The sequence below is a fragment of the Balaenoptera ricei genome, chromosome 16 (assembly GCF_028023285.1).
Source record: "Balaenoptera ricei isolate mBalRic1 chromosome 16, mBalRic1.hap2, whole genome shotgun sequence".
Taxonomy (NCBI): domain Eukaryota; kingdom Metazoa; phylum Chordata; class Mammalia; order Artiodactyla; family Balaenopteridae; genus Balaenoptera; species Balaenoptera ricei.
Window position 1 is genome coordinate 64,563,752 of NC_082654.1, and position 16,239 is coordinate 64,579,990.

At 53.3% G+C, this 16,239-nt stretch overlaps 1 protein-coding gene across 2 annotated transcripts in view; it reads right to left on the reverse strand.

Annotated features, from left to right (window-relative positions):
* Positions 1-2,526: 2,526 nt before the first annotated feature.
* Positions 2,527-16,239, reverse strand: part of FAM241B (family with sequence similarity 241 member B) — a 162,071-nt gene continuing 148,358 nt past the window's right edge. For both annotated transcript variants that reach the window (XR_009498108.1, XR_009498109.1), the window contains one exon: positions 2,527-2,597. The gene's annotated coding sequence lies outside the window, so the exon portion shown is untranslated. The remainder of the gene's footprint in view (positions 2,598-16,239) is intronic.

Sequence of the window (16,239 nt, forward strand, 5' to 3'; positions counted from 1 at the left end):
GGGCAGTAACCGCTGTTACTCAGCACAGGTTGGCAGCCACGTGGCCCACGCCTTAGTGTGGAGGAGGTACCTTTACCACGGGGTGAGAAGCCTCAGGTTGGGCAGAGGGGGCAGGTTCAGGGACCCAGCAGGACTCAGCCCATCCTAGGAGACGCGTTTTACTCCGTAGTTCTGCTGTCGGAGACGCCTCTCTGCAGCCCTCCAGTCCTTCCCTGCTGGCTCTGCAAAAAGCTGTGAGAGCATCTCACTCTCCTTCTGATTTTGCCTCAGTTTGGGGCCTTTACATTCTCCTGGTGTTGCTCGCCTGGCTCTGAGCTATATGCTTCGGGACAAACTGCCCTCTGGGGAATTCTCCAATACTCGGGACACCCCTCGCAGGGTCCCCTGCTCACTCTCCTCCCATCTCCCGGCCAACTCTGTCCCTGCTGGTGGCCCTGCCCACAGAGGACCAGTGTCAAGCCCTTCTTCCCCCGCAGCACCTCCAGGCATCCTGCCTCTCCACCACCTCTGAGCTGCTCATGCTGCTTCACCGCTTCCTCCTCACCATCCAACAGCTGGAGCACTCTTCCAGATCCTTCCTCCCTCCTGCCATGTCCCTTCCTAGCTCTCAGCCTCCCAGGACCATCCGAGCCAGACTCCCCCAAGCACAAAATGGATACCTGTTGGTAGGCCCCCACTTCAAAGGAGGCAGGACATGAGAAACCCAGTCAGGCGGGGAAGGGAGAAGGACTGAGCCTGTCTGCCCATAAATGTGCCCCCGACACCAGGACACAGTGTTTGATGAGGATGTCAGTGCATCTTTAAAGTGCAAGAGGAATCGAGGAGAAAAACAAAAAATAACAGTAGTGCTTACTAGGAATCAGGGAAGTACTAAGTACTCTCTATGAGGATCTCACTGAACCTCTGCCATATACCTGCAAGGCGGGTATTATCCTCATTTCTCAGACCAGGCCACTGGGGCAGAGAGAGGTTAAATAACTCTCTGAAGGTCACACAGCTGGTAAATGTCAGAGCTGGAATTCAAACCTATATCTTCCATGGTTCCAAGTCTCCTGCCCTTCACCAGCATTCTATACTTCAAGCAAGAACAACTGCAACTGACCAAGAGTTACGAGGACGACAGACACGGTGGTTTGAAACGCGGGCTGCCCCACAAACCCTGATGCACACGGTTGCTCTGCCCAGGCCCCGTCAACACACCCTCACCTTCATCTCATCTCATTAATCCTGGCATTCTTTCCCCAAAAGCTATCCCAGATCCCAGGGCTCAATCTCTGGGGCCCCAAGGGAGGGAGGGAGCTTCCCAGGGCTCCTGGACACCCTTTTAATTAACCCAGATGACCCTCTTCTGCCTGAGGCCAGCTGAATCCCGTCACGGTCTCACCAGCTCCCGTGGCACCTGAACTGTGACCCCCAACTGTGACTCAGCCCACTCACTCTCCAGTGAATGTGGCCCCTCCATTTCCCACGTGTTCAGCATCTGTCGGCCTCTCGTCCCTGGCTTGGGAACCCTGAGTGGGGGCTCCTAGGGCTCCTCGGCCCCTATGTCCAGTGGAGTGTCCTGCCACAGTGGGCATCCAGGGCCACACTCTGAGCTGGCAGCGGCCTGGAGCAGGGCAAATCCTCGGCGGTTCCTTGGGAGTGGTACCTTGCCCCACACCCTGTTTCAGCTTCCTCCCTCAGCCCCAAAGGGGTGCAACCCATTGCCATTACTCATGGCAACGGTGAAACTTGCCCATCTGTCATTCTCGTAGCTTAATAACGATGGTGGGTAACTTAGAAAACCATGACTTGTCAATATTACTAACTGCAGACAATGCAGTTAAACCTCTGTGCTTGGGACTCAGGCCACAGCTGGGACTGAATAAGCAGATGTGGTAAGGAGCAGGCCACACAGCACAGGGGAAGAGCACTGGAACATGTCCTCGGTAGGGAGCTGCCCATACAGGGTAGGAAACGGCCAAGGCAGACTCGGAATCCACATTGGACTGGTTAGCTTGATCACACCACATCACCCAGCAACCTTAAGCTTGTTGTGTGTGTGTGCGTGTGTGTGTGTGTGTGTGTAGCCTAGATACCAGACAGTGAACACACAGCTCCCTAAGCCACCTAGCTGGGGCAGGCAAGGTTTTGCAGTTACAGGGTAATTCATTTATTTGGGTAACAAGCGCTTCTGAACAGACTATGTGTCAGGAGCAAGAGGCACAGTGGGGGGCTTCTCGTCTCTTCAACTCTACGTAACACCTCACAAGTTGCCACACCCATTATCTTGCCTGATTTCACAGCCTGGTGTGCACAGTACCTGGCCCATAGAAGAGCTGATGAATAAATGAAAGCTTGAATAAGCAAATGAATGATGGATGGGGGATGGGGCCAATCAATTGGTACATGGAGGGTGAACATCAAGGACACTGTCATTTCCAGCTTCCAAATGAAAAGTGACGCTCTGAACAGGGTGTGGCATGGCCACTGAGAGGGCCTCTGGTGTGTGTCCCCGTCCTTGTCACCCCTTCGCAGGGCTCCTTACCTGGCGGGCAGTGACACCCTGGAGACATCTTTGGGGTCTCCCGGCGCCTCCGTGAGTGGAGCTTCCATTTCTGCACAAGGAGACAGAGAAGAGCAGTCACTGGGAGTTGTAAACGCCAAGTTCTGGAAAGCGGCTGGGGGCTGGGGGCTGGGGGCTGGGGGGTGGGAGGGAGAGGGGGTGGGGGAGAGGGGCCGCCTGGGGGCTGGCAGGGGGACTGGTCCTGGATCAAAGACTGGCCACCGGGCATCTGGATAATAAGAAGCAGACGGAGAGGTCCCATCTTGGTAACCTTGGGGTCTGATGTCTTGGGAGAGCTCTGAAGGAAATTAACTCGAGCACAGGACCCTATAAAGCAGTGTGGCCTTCCTGCAGCTCACGGGCACAACGACCTGCTCTTCTTGGCTCTCTGCTAATTGTTTCCTGTCTAGCTCTGGGCACCTATGAATCCTGGGGGCAGGGACAGTGACCTCTTTTCTTCTGGTGTCGCTCACAGAGCCAGGTACAGGCAGGCCCTCTGTCCCTCCATCAGAACCCTTTCTCACCAGCTTGCCTATCCTTGGGCCAACCTGGAAGGCCCCAAAGATGCGGCAACAAGAAGACTGAGACGCCTGCCCTCAAGGAGCTGCCACTTCCGTGGAGATGAACCGATGACAGGTACACACCTGCCAGCCCTGACAGCTGGAAAGGGCAGGGCGCTGAGCGCCTCGGTCCTCACCACCACCGAGGGAAGGGATTGCGGCGGGGGGAAGACAGAGTTTAACAGGTGTGCCTCTGGGGCCAGACCGCCTGGGCTCCCAGCAGGTCTTGGCCCCTGAGCTGATAACAGTCCTGACCTTATTACTGAGAGGATCAAAGAAGTTGGTGCATGGAAAGAAAGGTGCCCAGGAGGCATCAATAAATGTTAGCTATTATTACACTCATTTTATAGGTGAGGGACCTGGGCACAGAGAAGAGACTAACCTGGCCGAGGTCACAGGGGAGGAAGGCTGAGATTTGGACCCCCTCTCTCTGAAGCTAGTGCTGCAGTTAGAAGCTGGTAGTCCCAGAGCCAAATTGGCCTTTAGATGTATTTTTATTTGGTTCTCCCAGTGATTTTTTTTTTTCATTGAATTTGTCCCCAATGTTTTGAAGAGGCTGATTTCACCTGAAAGTCTGTGTTTCTAACTTCTCTTGAAAAACTGGAAGATCTGGGCCCATGGGGCCTGTACTGTGTGGCTGGCTGTGACTGACTGTCCTGTGAACTGTGGTCCCCACCCCGACCTGCTGACCGGTTAGGAGGCCGGCTGGCTCCCCGCAAGCATCTCCCCAGCACATGGCTTCTCACTACTGTGGAGTTCCGCCCCTCAGGGTGAGAGGTAAAGGAAGTCACGTGGAAGGTGTCATCGGACTTGGTGTCACCTCTGGTTTGGCGGTGGAGAGGGAAGGTCAGGAAAGCTTCCTGAGGATTCACGTCAAACTAATGTCTGCTGAGCCACCACTGCGTACTGGTGCTAAGCTGGGTGCCCTTACAGGGAATCACAGCTATTTTTCATAATCAAACTCTAAGGTAGGTTAAATAGTGACCTCATTTCTTGCGGAAGGAAAGTGAGGCTCAGAGAGGCTGAGTGACTTGCCCAAGGTCACACAACCAGTATGTGGTGGATGTGGGATGAGAACTCAGGCCTTTTGATATAAATTCTACTCCATCCTGCTGGAGAAGGGTGTGTACAAACTCCCCTGGAAGAGGGAGCTCAGCCATTGTGTGTGTGTGCCTGTGTGTGCGTGTGTGTGTGTGTGTTGGGGGAGGGGCAGATCGATCGACAGTGTTGAGGGGAGGGCAGAAGGGGGCTGGAGGTCAAAACACACAGGAGGAGGAGAAAGGGAGGAATGTCCCAAAGGGGAGACCCTCACTCAGAAAGGGAGGCTGGCACACAAATACTAGGTGGATGACTATTGAGGTGGGCACAGAGTGGCCACTGGGCAAACCAAGGACATCCCAGGACAAGGTCTGGTGGAAGGCCCTGTGATGCCCAGCTCTGCGCCTAGCTCACTAGTACCACTTTCCAAGGAAGGGACTGTACATACCTGCTTCCACATCCCTTCCCACCAACAACCTGTGGGCTCTTCAAGGGGCTTATTTGCCAGTGGAGGAGACAGACAATGACTAGAGAAACAAATGAATATATAACCCAGGCAGCAATAAGCACTATAGAGAAAAATAAAGCAGGGTAAGGGAAAGGAGAGTGATGGAAGGTGGTATTTTAAACTCGGGGGTCAGGGAAGTTCTCTCTGTGCAGGGGACGTTTGAGCAGAGAGCTGGCTTCTGCCAGCTCTGCCAATGAGTTGTAGAGAGATGTGGAGGAAGCGTGTTCCAGGCAGAAGGAACAGCAGAAGTGAAGGTCCAGAGACAGGACTGTGTGCCGAGTGTCTGAGAAGGAGGATAGGGGACAGTGTGGCAGGAGGGACTCGTGTGAGGAAGGAAGGATGGGAACATGGTGGGAGGGCAGATCTTTTGGGCGCTGGCAGAGACTTTGAATTTAGCAGCACACGGATTCCTGACATGTCCATGGCTTATTGACAGCCATACAAATCTAGAGCTAGTACGGATGCTGTGGTGAGCCATCCGGGTCTCCCAGTCAGGAGAGGGTCAGGACTCACCCTTAGCGCCAGGTATGTTGGCTGCTGATGGCTGAGCTCCTCTCTAGGAACAACTCTCACCTTAAGGAGTTGCCTTGACCGGGGTCATGTCCACTCCCCCGGCAACCCGCATCCAGTTACTCATAGATACCATCTGGTCCCTAGGCCTCATTTCAGGACGAGCTGCAGAGCCCCACGGGGCCAGCTGAGGCCTCTGTCGTGACCGCATCACGGCTCAACCCTCTACCCACCCTGGCTCCCTCACCCTCTCCAGTGTTGATCCCGATAAGCCTCTTGCTCACAAACCTCCGCCTCAGGCAAACCTGGTGTGACTTTCACATTCCCCGAGCCTTCACATGACCCTCACCGTCGCCCTGTGCAATAGGCAGGCCACAAATCAGCCCCATTTTATAATAAAGGAAACTGAGACTCAGAGAGGGAAGGGGAATTGCCTTGAACAGGTAAGCCACAGAGAGCTTAAATTCTAGGTCTTCCACCTTCAAGTTCAGTATTTTTGTTCAATTCATCCCATATACATGGAGCTCCTACTAATTGAGAGACTGCAAAATGGAGAACAAGACACCATCCCCATTGGCAAACGGGCTTGCGCCTCCCGTGGGAGAAGCACGTTGAGAAGTGTCCAGCTGACTGCAGACTTTGAATGCTGAGTGGGTGATGGGGGCCTATGTGCACAGGTAAGGGTCCAGACCAAAGGAGCCAACTAAGGGTTTGAAGCAGAGGAGGCACATGGTCAAATTTGGCTGGTATACGGGCCCTCCAGCAGCATGCTGAGAATAGACAAAGACAGTGAGAAGGGTGGAGGCTGAGGCTCCTCTCTGAAGGCTGTCAGTCACCCATCCAACCAAGAGACGCTGGTGGTCCAGGCTATGGCCTGGCAGCATGACGGAGAGCGGCGGGCGAGGGGAAGGGGTACGCAGGGGGAAGAATGGACAGAGCATGGGATGGACTTGGTGAGGGGGTAGGGTCCGGGCTCTGCCGTGGGTGGCCGAGATGCCCCCGTGGAGACAGGACGGGGGTGAGGGCAGGCTTGTGGAAGGTGATGACTTGGTTGAGGACAAGCTGAGTTAGTGGAAGGGTCCAGGTGGGAGGGGCACATGTGGCTCCAGCACTCAGGAGAGAGGCCTGGGTGAGAAAGGCAGATCCGGGAATCAGGAGCATCCATCAGGAGGGGCAGGAGACATGTGAGAGGGCAAAGCCACCAGGGACACAGAGGTGGGAAACTGGCTACCTTCAGGGTGTGGGTGTGTTCTCTTGGCCCGCCCAGTGGTTATCTTTGAAAAGCATTACATCGGAACATCGTCTCAGCCCTTTGAGAGTCTGGGCTTCAGCCCCACCCACTGACCCTCGTCTGCAGCTCATTCCTTCTAATACTCAACCCCAGGGATCCTTCCAGCCCCCGGTCCTTCAATCCACGGGCCCTTTCACCTTTCCACTGTTCCTCGCCTGCCATGTTTCACTTCCCTCCTTCTCAGCTCAAATTCTGTGGTCAGTGACTATAATCACTCCCCAGGCTCCACCCTCGGCTGCCTTGATGCCTTCCCCTTCAGCACATGCTCTCGGCCAAGCCACAAACCTGGTAGATGCAACGTTTCCACCCACCCCACTCCGGCACCAAGCAGCAGATGAAGCTGGGGAAAGCGCCCAGCCTTGCTGACTGGCCCCACTTCATTCATGATCATTATCTCAGAGGAAAGCCCAGCAAGCATACCCCAGTCCCTCCATCTCACTGTCCTAGTAGTTCTCACACCTTCTCTCTCCCCAACCCCAATGTCACTGTCACCTGATGACCCTGCGAAAACAGAAGCAACAGAAGAGCCCTTCCAGAGGCTCCCGCCCCGAGGCACACCCACCCATCTGCATCTGTGCTCCCAGGTTAGGCCAACCCTCCACCAGCGCGCAGGCAAGTCCCCCCTCCCGCCCTTATCCTGGGTCACTTACACCAGGGGTGAGCAAAGGTTTTCTGTGAAGGGCCAGCTAGTAAATATTTTAGGCTGTGTGAGCCACATGATCTCTGTCACAACCATTCAGCTCTACTGTCATAGGCGAAAAGCAGAATAAGCACGGCTGTGTGCCCATAAAAACCTACTTACAAAAACAGCCTTCCAGTGGGATTTAGTGGTCGTTTGCCCACCCCCGATGCAATCTCTATGCAAACATGCTGTTCTTCCTCCCACCATAAAAAAGAAATGAAAAATCCTCATAGACCCTGTTTAGCTCTTTTCCTAGAAAAACTCCCTGAAGGAGGGTGTCTCGCCTGCTCTCCCCTGGACCACTCCCACCAGGCTCTTACCCTCCCTCCACCTGGCTCGCTTTCCATGAGGAACCCCCCTGGTCCCTAGCGCCCTTCTGCAATATATTTGCCAGCCTTCCTCCTTGTTTTATTTTCTCCTTCAGATTTTGTTGTTGTTGTTGGCTTATTTATCTTGCTTATTGTCTCCATCCCTAGAAAGCAAGTTCCACAAGGACAAGAATATTTTGATCTGTTTCATTCATTGCTATATCCTCAGTGCCTACAACATGGCCTGGCGCATGGTAGGTGCTCAATAAATATTTGTTGCTTAGGAGATTTCATGTAGGTCTAGATTTCTGATCTCTCTTGTAAATGGGAAGATCCGGAAACACTGGCCTGTGGTAACAATCGGGTGGTGCTGAGTGACGGCTGCCCCTTTTAGGTGGGCATGTGCTGTCCAGCTAACCAGAGTACCACCCCACCCCTGGCCAGTCTCACCGACTTAGGTCACCAGCCTGGCCCCCTTAGGCATCAGAGTTTGAGACCCTTGGTTTGAAATCCCCAGGCTGAGGCTCAGGGGCAGGTGTAAAACTTTCTGAGGCCCTGGGATGGACCCCCAGCGGCCCTGGACAGAAAAGCCTTCCTGCTTCACCCCTGCTGCAAGCCAGGGCCTCCTGGAATGCCCCACACAGCCAGAGCTGAAATACCACCAGCCTGATCATTGCAGCTATTAAAATGCCTGTATCAGTATCAAAGGGAAAATGCCAAGTGGCCACTCACTCTCCCCAGAGAATGCAGCTCCGGCCTGGCTTGGGGTTTAGGGCCCACTCCCTCCCCACGCTCAGCCACAGGCCTCTTAAAGGGCTCAGACTCAACCTGGGCCCCTGTAATATGTGGGTGGGTCCAAGTTGTGGTGTGAGGAGGGAGCCCATAGCAGAGGCCAGGTGAGCTCCTCACTCCACAGCCATGACCTTGAGCCTGGCACCTGCCCTCTTGGAGAATCTGCAAAATGGGGATATTACCCACCTGCCAACCTCTTAAGTGTTGCCGTGGAAAGTGCCTTGGAAACCATGAAGCACTTACCAGGTGGAATTATTAAATAGGAGTTAATATTAATAATAATATTCAGTAGCTACACATATAGAGCAGTATATACCAGGCACTGAGTGAAGTGCTTTAGCATTTAATAGTTAATTTTTGATATTAGTGTATGACTCCTATTAGAACCCACCTGCCCTTGGAGGCTGTGGTGGGACTCTATTTTGGGTTAGCACAGCTGGCCCCCAAATCCCGATGAAGCATCACTCCATGGGGAGCTCGGCAGTATGGATACGTGCTTGAGCTACCTTTGGGAGTGCCAGGACCTTGGGGTCTAGTCCCAGCATTCCCACTAACTGTGTATTAAGAGAGAGATGTAACCCCTCTGGGCCTTGGTTTCCTCATCCATAAAATAGGAATACTATTAGTTATCCACTGGACCATACTGGACAGCTGGAGGGATAAAATGAGATCAGAAAACAAAAAGAGGGGTCCAGATGTGAAGAAGGACGAGCACCTGCTGTGCCAGCCTGTTTTTCTGAGCGGCCAGATGAAGGCCACTTCTCTCTTGAGCTGGTGCCAGGCTTGCCTCCTTCCACCTGCCACAGTGGGGCTGGCCCGGCCTCATGCACTGCTGCCGACATGTGGTCACGGCCCTCCCCCTCCTGGGAAACTCAGACCCCCTCTTCCCACAAAGGAGAGGGTGATGGAGGGTCCTGTCTGCAGCCCTGCCTTTTGACCACAAGAACTAGAAGTTGAAGGAAGGAGTTGCCCATTGAAATGACCATGCTGGGCAAAGCTCTGGCCCCTGTGCCAGCATCTGATTACAATGCTGGCACAGAGTGGGTGCTCCATCCCAGCTGCTGGAGCTTTCTCATTACCCTGTGCCATAGCTCCTACTGCGCTGGTGCCCCATTGGAGACTGAGCTGGCCCTTTGAGGGCAGAGCCTGGTCTGGTGTCTCTGAGCCACACTTGAACCAAATCACTTACTTTTAGGCCTGTCCCCCGCTAGGATCTATCCCTGTGGGTCCCAGGTGGGCTTTGGCCTGGGCTTGGGCAGAATTCAGATCGATGGAGATGAGGGTGGGGGAGGGCAATCCAGGGAGAAAAGCAAAGGCACGGAGGCAGGGCCAGGGCTGCACAGTGCTGGCTCTGTGGGTCGAATCCCAGGGACTGCAGGAGAGGGGCAGACGGGTGTTGTTAAGGGGACAGGCCTGCATGTGGCTGCATGCCCCGGAGTGCGGGCAGCCGAGCCGAGTGAAATCGAAGCGGAGGAAATGGAGACACTCAACCCACCCCCACCAAAACTGGACTTGCCCCGTCTGCTCCGGGAGCCTGTGTGCTGGGAGCCGGACGGGGTGCCGTGGGGGGCCTGAGGAACTGTCTTCTCCCTCCCTCCCCCGTTCTCTTTGTGCAACGGACTTGGTGTCTGATCATAGACTCCCAGGGCCATGAAGCAGGGGCTGGAGGATCCTCCAGATGCCACGAGCTGCCTCTGCCACCCTGCTTCACCAGAACCACGGAGAGATATTGCCCCAGGCTCTGCAGATCAGAAAATCGGGGAAGGAGGCACCTGCCCCTGTGTGAACTTTCTAGCCTTCATATGAGAAAGTTCTTCCAGCTAAACTAAGTCTCTGCTGCTGCCAGGGAGAAAGGAGCTGGGCCCTGGACTGTGCAGACGTGGGTGGGAGCCGGGTTAGCATGGGGCCTAGGACCTCCGGTTTCAGGGGCTCGGAGGTCATCCATGGACCCAGGGCAGGATGAAGCAGGGTCCCCCGCAGTGGAGTGGGGAGGGGCTGGGGACAAGAGTGCTGGGACGGAAATCAGAGCCTCTCCCCCACTTCCTTCCCTTCCACAAATGGGTATCGAGCACCTACGTCAGCAGAGCCATGCAAAGTGCCGGGGACCCACATGTGAGCGGAGCAGACGTGGAGGCTGTCCTCATGGAGCTTACTCTCTAGGGAGGGGCACATAAGAGTCTCCAAACCACACACATCAACGTGAAGCAGCCACTGTCATCAGAGCTCTGGCCAGCAGGGGCGAGGTGCTGAGAGCCAGTCCTGGGGCACCGACTAGGTTGGTTCATCGCGGGGAAGTGACAGCTGATCTGACATCTGAGGATGAGCAGCAACTGACCAGGGGAGGGGCCCAGGTACAGGGGAAACGGGCTAAGAGCTGATATAATACTGTGCTTCTTGTGAACCAGGCAGGAGTCTCGCACATATTAACTCACTCAGCACTCACAGCAGCCCATTCATGAACGCGGAAACTGAGACAGAGACAGGTGAATTAACTTGCACGCAGCCAAGAAGGGCAGAGGCAGGATTTGAGCCTGGCTCTGAGCCCATGACCCTCTCTGTATGCCTGTGCCTGTGCGGGTGGGGGTGAGGGGAGATGGGCTCTTTTCGGGAGATTGCAACATCTATTACTGGAGAGACAGGCACTGCTCAAAGCACTTGTTTTAACTTTTTTTAATCCTAAAAACAACACTCATAAGATGGAGATACTCTTATCATCATCACCCCATTTTATAGAGATATAGCCCAAAGCACAAAGGGGTTAAACAACTTGCCCAGTGTCACACAGCCAGTAATTAGCAGAGCTGGACTTGAACCCAGCAATCTGGCTCCAGAGTCTGTGCTCTTAGCCATGACCGTGTACAGTCATTTGGCTAGACTTCAAAAGTGAGCAGAGGAGAGCCATGAGGCTAGAGAGGGTGGCAAGGGCCCCATCCTGCAGGCCTCATGGACCATATTAAGAAGCAATAGGGGCTTCCCCGGTGGCACAGTGGTTGAGAATCTGCCTGTCAATGCAGGGGACACGGGTTCGATCCCTGGTCCGGGAAGATCCCACATGCCGCGGAGCAACTAAGCTTGTGTGCCACAACTACTGAGCCTGTGCTCTAGAGCCCGTGAGCCACAACTACTGAGCCCGCGTGCCGCAACTACCGAAGCCCGCGTGCCGCAACTACCGAAGCCCGCGCGCCTAGAGCCCGTGCTCCACGATGACAGAAGCCACTGCAATGAGAAGCCTGCACACCGCAACGAAGAGCAGCCCCTGCTCGCCGCAACTAGAGGAAGCCCACGTGCAGCAACGAAGACCCAAAACAGCCAAAAAAATAAATAAATAAATAAAATAAATTAAACAAAAAAAAAAAAAAAAAAAAAAGAAGCAATAGGAAGTCTCTGTAATCAGGGAAATGTGGTGATCATATTTAGAGTTTTTGAAAGATTACCCTGGCTGCCATGTGGATGATGAAGAGGGCAGGGCAGGGTGAATGGGGGCAAATGAGTTAGGAGGCTCCTGCCGTGGCCTGGGGGAGCCAAGGGTAGCTCAGGTAGGGAGGTGCAGGCAGTGAGACAAAGAAGAAGACAGGTTTGTGGGAGGCCGAGAAGGTGCAGTCGGTAGGGCATGGCATCAGTGCAGTTGGACGCCAGTGCTGGGCATGCCGAGGTTCTGGGAGGGCCAGACTTCCTGCTCAGCTTGGAGACATTGAACGTGAGGTGCTGTCAAGACATGCTGGAGCAGTGGGATGACAGGTGTAGAATGGGTCTGGAGCTCTGACGAGATGAAGAACACACACAACATTACAGCCAGAGCTGTCTAATCATGGAACAGCCAGCTGCATAAGGTAGTGATCTCCCCGTCACTGAGGGAGTGTAAGCCTGAGAATCAGGGATGTTGTCGGGGATTCCTTTTAGTACATAACTCCTTTCTTTCTAACATTCTGAGTTCGTGGAGTGGGGAGACGCTAGAGGTGGCAGGACTACCCTCCCCTCCCATGTCACCGAGTCTCCCCCTACCCCTGGGAAACCTCAGTGCCAGCTCACAGGGAAGTCACTAAGGTTGTTCCTGGAAAAGCCCCAGCTCATGCCCCTTTCTGCATCCCTGTCCCCAGAGGTCACCCTTCCTGTCCTGCCTTACAGGCCACCTTGTCAGAGCATGACCTGATGCAGAAAACCTCCAAGTGATGGCTTAAGAGGCACCTTCATGGGGCATCTGCAGCATAAGAGGTGACTGCAGGTGTAAAGTCCCTTGGATGGCAGAATCCCAGGCCCTGTGACAGCCTTTGGGGGGAAGATGTGTCCTCTGGGGGCAGCAGGGCCCCCCTTGCTGAACTTAAAGATCAGGTAGGGGACTCCTCTGGCGGCCCAGTGGTTAAGACTCTGTGCTCCCCTTGCAGGGGGCACAGGTTCCACCCCTGGTTGGGGAACTGGGATCCTGCATGCCACGTGAAAAGAACAGGTAGGAATGAGCCTCCTGGCGGGGGGCGGGTGTGGGAGCAGGTAGACCGGGCGAGCTGCCCACAGCAGGAAATGCCTGAGCCAAGGAAAGACTGAGACTTTGCTTTTGACGGCGGGCATGGAGGAGGCCTGGGAGGCTGGGGACGGGTGAGAGGAGAGAAAAGGGGGCTGAGGAGGCCCAGACCGTGTGGACTCCAGCCATGTGGGATTTCGGGAAAACCCACAATAGCCTCCAGGAGGGGAGACAGGGGCCCAGTGTCCCCTGGAAAGGCTGTGCCCGGCCTCTCAGGCAGGCAGTTCCGCCCCTTTGTGCTCGGCTTGCCCTCCCTCTTTGAAGGCTCAGAGGAGTCCCCACTGCCAGCGCACCCATTCCCACCCTTTGGGCCACAGAGAGTTTTCTGCAGGGAGGCCCACACCCAGGGCAGGAGGCCTGCAGAGGAGCGGGGAGTGTCCGCGTGCCACTGCTGCTGGGGCCTGCCCGCCACGCAGCTGGGACCCCAGCCTGCCCCAGCCCTCCCAGCCCTTCCCCACACCCGGGCCTCAGTTTCCCTTGGAGGAAACTGCTGACTTCCTTTCTTTACGGAGGACTCAACAAGACTGCTTCTGAATATAAATGTTTCAGACGTTACATGAAATTCCTAAAAATCTTGAACGTTCTGGTATAATGTTATAAGTCATAATTCTAGTTGTTACTTTAAAATGTATATCTCAGAAATAACTAAATTTCCTTGTCAATTGCATTATTAAGAACTTTCATCAAATCTTTAACCGTGGTCATTTTTAAGCCTTTTGTCATTTACAGACAGTTCTGGGTGTACTCTGATGCTTTTGCAAAAATATTCCTATAAAAGGGTTTCATCGTAAGGAATTCATGGAAAAGACTCTGACAAGTACAGGTTTCTGGTAACTGACTATACTGCTGAACTGAATGAATAAGCATTTTCAGAACTCTAATGGAAAACTGACGAATTCATAAAAGTGCTAACAAAAGGTCAAGATGAAAAAAAAATTAATTACATGGGACTGAGTGAACTGATGAGGATGATTTTAATTTTTGAGACTTTCTGTTTGAATAAAAAAAAAAAAAAAAAAAGACTGCTTGTGGGAGGGACAGAATCCAACCAAAAGGGGTGGGAGAAGCATTCCTAAGGCTTCTGCTGAAACCTCCTTTCTTCTGGAGGGCAAAGTTGATTTTATTTTTTGAAAAACCAAGACCAAAACCCAAACCCAACAACCCTGCTCCAAAAAAATAAATCCCACTGCTTCCGCTTCTTTAACCGTCCCATACTTTCAAACTGTGCAGTGTACGGTAGGACTTTTATTGACATCTCATCGTGACCCTCATTACTGCCACCATCAGCCCCTGAAGCGCTGCTCAGGACTCAGGCGAGGGGTCTGGGGTAAACTGCACAGGATGCTTCTGGCTCAGGGGAACAGATACAGTCTCTGTCTCTGTCTCAAGTACTGTCAGCTGTGGAGTTTGTTAAACAACCTACTGCCAGACCCTACCCACGGGGATTCACATCAGGGTTTGGGGAAGGGGGTCAGCTCTGGTGTGTTTTAAAGTTCCGCCGGTGCCACTATGCAGCCAGCCCGTCACCAGTCCAGGGACAGGCCTTTGAGGGTGTGCAGACATGACAGAAGGAGGGGAGAGTCACTTAAAAAAGTTTAGTTACTATAGAACTTTTATCCCTATTTTGCTCCAAAAGGGGACACTCGGGCAGCTACAGAGGCAGACAGATAGACGCACATTATATAGCAAAGCAGCAGGACAGAAGAGGGAGAAAGAAAAGCAAGGGCAGGGTGATAAAACAGAGCTGAGACTGGAGCTTATGCAAAACCTTCTGCCCGAAGGACTCTGCTCTGCCGTGGGGTGAACGCCAGATTTGGGGCTAAGCTTCCTAGAGGACAGTTCAATGTCCAAGAGACAAGACCCAACTCATCCCTCCTGGAAGCCTAAACATTCTGGAAGCCAAGGCTGGACAGGGACTTTCTAAGGGTCCTCATCACCAAGGCCTGCTGTATCAAAAGGCATTCTCAGCTCCATTCTTACAACAAAGATGGTAATGTGAGCTGATGCCAAGTCAGTTCGGTAAATGCCACCTCTGTGGGAGCTGAATCAGACTGAACTGAACAGGTCCCTAGCCCTGGCCTATGTGACCTGCCTCAGCTGACAGTGAAATATGGTACTTTATACAGATCGTATACACATGTGGCTCTGAATGCCAGCTTTGGGGCCAGACTGCCTGGGTTCAAGACCTGGCTCTGCTACTTACTAGCTGTGTGACCTTGGGAAAGTTATGCACCTTCTCTGGGCCTCCGCGTTCTCTTCCATAAGAAGGGAAGAGTAAAAATATAACAACTTCATAGGATTATTGTGAGAATTAACCAAATTAATAGATGTAAAGCTCTTTGGATAGTGCTTAATAAATATTAGCTATTAATAAACGTTGTAGACATGATACAGCCTCATTTTATCTCCACCAGTGATGAGGGACGTGGTAATGGTTACAGTTGCTATTAACTGAATCTTGCACCAACTCTGTGAGGAGGATGTTATCCCCATTTTTCAGATCAGGACACCGAGACTCAGGTCACACAACTATTTAGCAGCAGAGGTGCTGTGGGCTTGCCCACTTCACTGTTTTGCCCCAACCAAAACCATGCCAGGCAGCCTGGGCAGGTGAAGACAAAGCTCCTGACCCTTGGGAGTAGGGGATGGGAGGGGATAGATGCTCCTAGCTGCTCTGTACAGCTGGGGACACATCACACTGAGCTATCCCCACTCTCAGCCAGGACCAGGGGTTGCAGCTCTGACTGAAGAGGAGTTAATCATTTCACCCTCTACTGATTGCTGCGAAACACCCAGCTCCAGGGCACACCCCCTGAGCAAATGCTGAGCAGACAGCTGGGTCTGGGTTGTGGGCAGTGGGCGGAGGACAGCTGACTGAGACGGCTTCACTGGCCTCCAGCAGTAGGACCTTAAATCAGCAACTAATTGCTGAGGGCTGCCTACTTTGTGCAAAGCCACAGGCAAGACTCAGTCAAGGACTCAGAGACCAGTGACCTCCTATCCCTGCCACTGGGTTGTATGGGGTCAAATGGAGAGACAAGACATTTAAAGGCAATGGAGAGGAGGGCACACTGCACAATGTGTTTGAAACTGAGCCATGGTTGGCAGATAGATTTTATCTTGTGCATTGACTCTAATAGACTGGGAGTGGCAGCCTGGAGAGCTGTGTCGAGAAAGATTCTGAGGCCTAGGTAGACTCACGGGGCATGTGCTGAGTGATCAGTAATGCCTGCCATGGTTCTCGGGTAAGAAAAGTCAGCACGTGCCCTGTCTATTTTCCTTCTCTGAGCTAGATGCTTGGCATGGCCAGGCAGTTCTGCAGGAAGTCGGAGCAGGGAGAGGGCCCATTTTGGGTCAGTGTGGTTTGGGAAGACTTTCCAGAGGGCACTGGGGCAAGTCTGGAATGATTAGGAATAAGGGAAAAAGGCATCTTTCTGAGGGTGTCAAATTGTGAAACTGTGCATAAGGCAGATGGCATACTGTTTCAGA